Source organism: Podarcis cretensis (assembly GCF_951804945.1).
Source record: "Podarcis cretensis genome assembly, chromosome: 9".
NCBI classification, from domain to species: domain Eukaryota; kingdom Metazoa; phylum Chordata; class Lepidosauria; order Squamata; family Lacertidae; genus Podarcis; species Podarcis cretensis.
In genome coordinates this window covers 40,922,593-40,930,568 of record NC_137178.1, presented here as the reverse complement: position 1 = coordinate 40,930,568, position 7,976 = coordinate 40,922,593, and the positions used below count along the sequence as shown (strand labels likewise).

General features: G+C 42.6%; 1 long non-coding RNA gene across 1 annotated transcript; it reads left to right on the top strand.

Moving 5' to 3' along the window:
* Positions 1-209: 209 nt before the first annotated feature.
* Positions 210-7,684, top strand: LOC307224040. The gene is made up of 3 exons (XR_013842388.1): positions 210-297; positions 3,342-3,506; positions 7,021-7,684. It is a non-coding gene; the product is annotated as an uncharacterized lncRNA (long non-coding RNA).
* Positions 7,685-7,976: the final 292 nt, after the last annotated feature.

The following is a 7,976-nucleotide window of genomic DNA, read 5'->3' as shown; positions in this document are numbered from 1 at the left end:
TTGGGTGGGGGAGAAGGTGCTGGTACTGTGTACCATTGAGTACCACCAGAAAAAGCACTGCTCCCAAGACAGATGGATGCCCACAACAAGAAGTTACATTTGGAATTTTGAGAAACTGCAGTGGGCACCAGTCACAAAATGGCTGCTGTGGGCGTGTGGCATAAAACAAAATGGCTGTCAAATATAAAATGGCAGAAAAAGAGACAGAATGGTTCAGGTATGCCCTATCTCAGAGCTTTCCAAACTTTGTGCTGTGACGCGTTAGTGTGTCATGTCGGCTGCCTGGGGCTGTAAAAGGTTAGTTTAACCTTCAGTCTGCTAGTAAAACTGAGTTACAGATAGGTAGCCGTGTTGGTCTGCCATAGTCAAAACAAAAAAAAAATCCTTCCAGTAGCACCTTAAAGACCAACTAAGTTAGTTCTTGGTATGAGCTTTCGTGTGCATGCACACTTCTTCAGATACGATATCTGAAGAAGTGTGCATGCACACGAAAGCTCATACCAAGAACTAACTTAGTTGGTCTTTAAGGTGCTACTGGAAGGATTTTTTTTTGTTTTTAGTAAAACTGAATTACTGTGTCACAAAATGATGCATGCCTCCCAAATGTGCCACCAACTTGAAAAGTTTGGAATGCTCTGCCCTACCTCCTCAATGGGGAAAAGGCACCTCTTTCGGTTGCTGTTGCGCTCTCTCATAGAGAGAAGTTCTTTGCCCCTCTCATTTGTTTAGAATGGAAGAGTGAGTGTCCGATCCTGGCATCCAAAAGGTAGACATCACAGTCAGGCAGGTTGATATGGAGAATGGGTGGTCCTTCAGGTACCCTGCTCCTAAACGACTTCAGATTTAGGAGTCAAAACCATCACTCTGATTTTTAAATACTCAAAATGGTTGCAACACATTTGATATCTCTTGTCTTGAAACAGACACATGACACAGCAATTATCTTTTTTAAAACATAGAATTGTGTTATCCTTAATAGCCTCTCCCATTCATCAATGAAACAAATTAATGCACTGGAATTTCACATAAGCTGTGTACAAGAGATGGTGGTCCTTTAGAACAGGATAAGTGCTGTTACCTATTAAACAGAAGCAAACACTTATAATAAAAAAGTCTAATGCCATTTCTGGATGCACAAATCCACAGGTGCCTTTATCTTTCCTAGTGGCCTACAGCTTCAACTTAACCAAGCTGATGGAAGCGGGACTCAAAAAGCAATGAGAAAAATTAGTTTAAGAAAGAAACTGACACACTAGGCTAAGAAAGAAGTGGCATATCCTTCAGGACAGTGATTGCAGCCAGTACTCAGAACACAGAGGTAGCATCACAATAGAGTCATGCAAAAACTCTTCCCCCAGTTTGTATCCCTGAGCCAAGCAAATTGTGGTTAAGTTTTTGTAAGTGGATTTTCTTCTTTTTCCTCTTTAATCTCTTTTTTTGCTGAACTCAGCCACTGAAACTGGAACTCTCTTGTCAGAATTAATTCTGAACATCTCAGTGTGTGTCAATGGAAGAGTCTTTCCTGGGAGACATCTCAATCCCTCTCTGTACAAGAAAGAGCACAACAATCCTATTATGGCTGATCCTAACAGAACAGCAAATGGAATGAGCCAACACTCTATCCTGTGGGGACTTCAGTACCTTATTTTCTTTGGATGAAAGAAAAGAAGAACCAAATACGCCAGACTTGTGGGGAGGGGGAATACTGTGGGCGATAAAAGAGGTTACACCATTGGTAATTGTAATGTCAGCTTTCTGTCCCTAATTCATTTCATGACATGCATGACCTTAACATCTTTGACGGAAATAGATTAACTTATTCATAAATGAGCCAGAAATGGTCAAAGAACACTGATCCTTGTGAAGATGTTATTATTTATCTCAGCCTATTAGGAAATACATACATTTATTCTATAGCAGCCATGGCTGATGTTTCATCAGGAATTTTTGGAACTGGTTGAATCCAGGTACATAAATGCAATGGTTTGTCCCATTATGCACACTTCTCCATGAAATATGCTAGATCCTCATCACCATGGTACATTTAATATCATTACCCTTAATCAGTGCTTTCCCCCCTAGAAAAATAGGTGCCAGTACAGTGGCTCAGGTTAAGAACTTGTTTCGTTCTGGAGGTCCATTCTTAACCCGAAACTGTTCTTAACCTGAGGTACCACTTTAGCTAATGGGGCCTCCCACTGCCGCCGTGCAATTTCTGTTCTCATCCTGAAGCAAAGTTCTTAACCTGAGGTACTATTTCTGGGTTTGCAGAGTCTGTAAGCTAAAACGTCTGTAACTTGAAGCCTCTGTAACCCAAGGTACCACTGTACTCATCATGAAGTTGTAACAGTAATTGCCACACTTTTTTACAACAGAAAAAAGAGGTGCCAGTACTGCATACCCTTGTGTACCCCCTGAAAAAATAGCACTGCCCTTTATAATATGTTCTGTGATTGTACATGGGGTAAATGTTGGGTTGATAATTATGCAAATTGCATCATTATACAGTTTAGTCACTGAGTGGTATTGGACTTAATTGTATCTGGGTGAAGTCAAGCATTTCCATCTTGCTTCTTGTCAAGCTTTGTGACTGGTATGCCTTCAAAGGCTTCCATTACAATCATTGTAGATACCAGATCTCTCTGTCTGCCCCTTAGGACTTTGCTCAGGCTGCTCTCCCTCCCCAGGCACACCACCTTCCCAAACACACACCAGGCCAGCCCTTATTTGCATGCTCCTTGAATGTTCTTGCCTGGCTAGAAAGTGTCTTCAACTCTTATAATGCTTCTTGCATGCCTGGATGGAGGACAGAGAGGGGTTCATAATGCGAATTTGTGTGGAAACTAGCCCGTGGTCCCCAGAAGGGAATGTGGATGTAGCTCTCAGCCTGGAAATGCTTCCCCATCCCTGATATATACTAATAGAGAACTCCATTCTCCAAGTGCTGGTCTGTATGCTCTATACACACGGAAGGCATCAGTGGGGTTGGGGAAACCAACAGTTATACAGAAGTACAAAAAAGAAGCGTTAATCAAAAAGCCTGCCCTCTAGCCTAAAGGCCAATGAATTCTGAACATTCTCATGGGGAAGGAATACTAACTGAGTGTTGGATGAATAATGGAATGGCATATCCTTGAAGAGGACACAACTGGTTGGCTGAAATTGAACTGGAGAAACTTATACTGTGTCATTTTGTTGTAGGCCCCTCTTGTAGATCTAAGGTTTTCAGAATCTACCCTACCCTACAGTTTAGCTATGAACTAATAATGCTCTTAATGGAGGTTTTATTTATTTATTTATTTTGCTAATTATTCTGCTGTTTTCACATTTCATTTTTTTAGGAATCTGTATTCACTGGCGCAATCCTTTGTGCACACACGATGGCCCTTTCATTGCTTATGAGGATGCTTTCTCATAGATGTGTTTGAAGATACATGATGCAATAGTCCTGGTGAGGATGAGCAGGCTGCTCACTGCCTGGATGGGTAACCACCTGAGAAAGCCAGGTACGCTGCCTTGAATACCTTAATGGAAGAAAGGTGGGGTATATTATATGTTATATATAGAAGCTCTATGTTCATAGTTGTTCACTGGGAAATCTGGGGTTTGGGTGCAGTGCTAAAATGGAGCATGCAAAGGCAGTAAATCAGTTACTCTAAATGCAAGGAAACAGTCAGCAACCACTTTGATCTCATCATCAGTGGAATCTGATAATTTATTTTACATAACCCCGGGAAACTGAAATACAATTAAGAGCTGGTTTTTGGCTTTTGATCCTCCTAATAATTTTCCCTCTTTCACAGAGGCATGCACACATAGTAATAAAAGAGTCAAGATTTCAGGTCGCGGTTGCCAACGGCACTATTTTCTGTAACTGTTCCCTCCTACCATGCTAGGAAGAGCCTACAGCTTGTGTCTATCATCACTGCATATTATTCCCTAACGCAATCACTGACACCCACCAATCAAAAATGTGGTTGACCTGGCAACAGGATGCGCATTTCCTAATTTAACTGCCCTCTCTTCAGGCAATATTTGTTTGCTAAGTGGAAAACAGAGCTTAGAGGAGAAACTTCACATTAACCCATTTGCGCTAAATGTGAGGAAAACATTGCAGCCAACCCACACCCAAACGCCTACATGCTAGTCTAGTACCTGTAACAAGAGAGAGACAGCTACACATCTTAGATATTTTCCACTGAGATTAATAGCTTGATCGCACGCACCCCTCGCCCACTTTCAGTGTCTTACTAGTTAAGTGTTTGGTGGTAGCTGATGACGTTTAGACTTGGCAGGACTGCAATTTTTCATCTCACTGTTTTTCTCATAATAGGACTTAAAGGTAAAGGTAAAGATACCCCTGACTGTTGGGTCCAGTTGCGGACGACTCTGGGGTTGCACGCTCATCTTGCTCTATAGGCTGAGGGAGCCGGCATCCAGTGAAAAGCGTGAACCTTTGTTTTGTTGAGTTTTAGGTTTCGAAAGGTTCTCGCCCTCGCAGATAATACTGTTTTTAGCCACACAAAACTATTTTGTCATCCTTCCTTCTTCCTTCAGTCAGGCTATTTAGAAAGGAATAGCAGGAGCTTTGTCCTCCTTCCAGCATTCAAGATGTTCTGAACTTAAGGTGGGAAGGGAAGTGGCTTGTTGGAAGTCAATCTCTATATCTACAACCACATACATACGCAAACACCTTTTCTGCACATAAATGCAAATACCCTGAAAAATACAATGTGGTAGGCACTCAAACCTAGTGATTCAGGATGCCACTGTGGGCATTTGCCAGGCCCTGGCAGGGAGGGCCTTCAGAAAGGCTCATTGTAGATCACTCCACCCTTCATTCATTACCCCAAGACACCAATCCTTCTGCTATGATTGCACATGCACTTGTGTTGGACACACCCTTGCAGCAGATCTTTGAAGGTTTCTGGAGGAATGTGAAGCAACTGCAGTGTGCATGTGAAGAAATTCAGATGCCTGCACCCACACCCACAGCCACCAGTAACAGTGAGTATGTGTGCCTGCCTGTGTCATCAGAAGTTGCATCTTATCTATGGTGGTAACTGAACTCCTCTAGAACAGGATGTCCCTGTTGTATTTGTTAAAAGCCAGAAGCTACCCTATTCCCTTCCTCCTTCTAGCAAGTTGTGACCAAATTCCTCCCAGAGGCAAATTTAGGGCAGCAGCACCAGTTCCACCACAATGGGGGTGCCAATTTTCGGGCTTGCACAGGGCACTGTTGAAATATGAAAGACCAAAGTCCAGCCCTGCTCATTTACTGGAGAAGAGGTCAGAGGATAGGCATGCCACATTGTGTTCGTGACAAGCTAGCTAGGCAACAGCTAGCCATGGTTTTCATTTTTGGCTCTCCCACAGCTCTCTAGATCTCTTGCTGCTTTGGGCTGGGTACAAAGACTTCATCAAACAGAAAATCAACCAAATAGTTGTTGCACATTTACAGTACAGTGAACAGCCTTAGAGTGCAAATAGGATTTCAGAAGTAGCTCCCATTGCATTTAGTCCCATTGTGTTCGCTTCCAGGAATGTGTGCATAAGATTGAGATCTTAATAGTGTACAAATAACGAAAAGCAAATAATTCAGTTGTGAATGTGGAATCTGCCAGGTATCGGTGGTTAAGAAGACTGATGGAAGGCAATGAGGGATGGAGGGACATTTTCTTTGACAATATGGGGCGGGAAATAGTGTTTGCTTTTAAATTTTCGCTCCAAGGTTTGTGTTGGAGACATCCTTGTGCTAGTGGTAACAAAATGTCCTGGTCGGGGGGGGGGGGGAGTGGAGTATCCATTTCACCTCTCAAAACTTCCATACAAGCAAAAAGGAACAACTTCCCTGCAGCTGGAGAAAGCCTGATTCACTAATCAACAGGCTGGCCATACTGCCTGCCTGACAGGGAAGTGACACTTCTCAGGAGTATCATTTCCTGTGAAGATCAAGAGAATTGCTTAAAACTTCTGAAGTTATTCTTTATCTAACCTAATTATAGACCACCCCTCAACCCAAAGGTTCCCAGGGAACAACAATTCATAAGATACAGTCAATACCATGATCATAAAACCAACAGCATAAATGGAATTAAAGCTAAAAAACAACGTAATAAAGAATTCAGAAGCAATGTAGGTTTTATGTCAGCTATTTCCATAGAACTGAAGAAAAAAATGTGTCTTGATCTGATACCTAAAGACAGCTAATGAAGGGGACAGCTGTAGCTTCATGAGGAGGCAATTTCACATCCAGGGTGTCACCACTGAAGAGGCCCTGGTACTGCAGCTATAGACCAAACTATGAACAGGTCCTTCTCTACATAAATTAAGACATGGGCTGGTTGATAATAAAGGAAATGATCCTTTAAGTACCGGTACTTGGGGCCCAAGTTGTATAGAGCTGTATAGACCAAAGTCAGTTCTTTAAATTGGCAGCTGTGTTCTGGATAAGCTACAGGTTTCTGGACCATGCTCAAGGGCAATCCAGTGTTGGACAGCAGGCTAACCTGTTAGCTGAGCTTTCTCATGTTGCTGGTTCCCCCATTCACCAGTAAGGACTCTGCTGCCGCCCCCTTGCTTGTTGTGAAGGGGGTTCCTAGCAGGGATCAGATATGCAATTTATTTATTTTATTGAGGTAAATAATATTTTGAGCCCTCCCACTCCCAGTCCAACTATTAGATCCACCCCTAATAATTAAATAAGCTTAGTTTCTATTTCATAGCATTCTAGTGCAATGTGTGAAACACCATTTCCATATTTCCAAATAAATACACCTTCTGTGAAGAGAAGGGCACCTTTGGATCCCCATTCCTGTGAATCTGCATAAGGCAAAGGGCCATAGCTCAGCGGTAGAGCACAAGCTTTGCACACCCAAACTCCCAAGTTAAATCCACAGCATCTTAGGATGAGGCTAGAAAAAAACTGCTGTGCAAAACTCTGGAGAATCACTACCGGTCAGTGTTGACAATACAGAGCTAGATGAAGCAGTGATCTGATACTATCTATATCCTAGATAGGTCTGCAAACATGATATGAAGGCTGGCAACATCAACCCCACCATGTGGGAATCCCTTGCAGACGACTGTAGTGCTTGGAGACGGACAGTCCAGTTGTGTATCCGTAGCAGGGACCAGAGGAGGAATGACTGCTGGAAGAAGCGCAGAGAGAAGAAATGCCATGGTGCATCTGCAGAAGCACAACTGGACACCTTCATCTGCCCCAGCTGCAACAAAACACGTTCCTCTCATATTGGTCTCTACAGCCACAGCAGGCACTGTAACTGTCCAACAGCTTGACCTCACTCCCAAAGGCGCACTCCTCCACTGTCTCCCAAGACAGACAGTTGTCAACAAAAGTATATCCTGTGTAACTATGGACAAATTTCCACCCTCTTGAATATCCAGAATGAAATCCTATAGAAGATAGTGATTCCAAATTATTTTTCTATTAGCTGATGCAAATATCTTATACACACATGCACTGTGATCCAAAGACTCTCAATATTCCTCCTGGAAGCAGCAACCTATGCAGTGGGAGCCAATCTGCCTACACATTGAATGGCTCATAGCATTCAACCGTGGCAGCTGCTAGTTTTTTGTGCGAGAGATCTGTCAGTCCAAGAACGGTTGTATCTTGACTTTTGAATGTATTACTAACCGGGCTGAGGGACTCGTCTTTGAAATCTCTGTCCTTTATTCACTGCTTCCTTCTAAAGACATTATCTCCTATATGATATTTGCAAAGGAGGAGGAAGATCTAGGTTTCCAACGGTTACTGTGTTACGACCGAATGTAATTTTGAAATTCTATCTGAATCAGTACATTTATATCCCATGCTAATAGACTTTGCCAAGAACTTCTCTCATTATATAGGGAAGCTGCATTACACAAATTTGATTTAAGGATGAGAAAGTCTTCTGGAAGGATGCTTTTTAGGAAGCGTCTAAAATCATTTGTAGTTCTGCAGCCAGGGG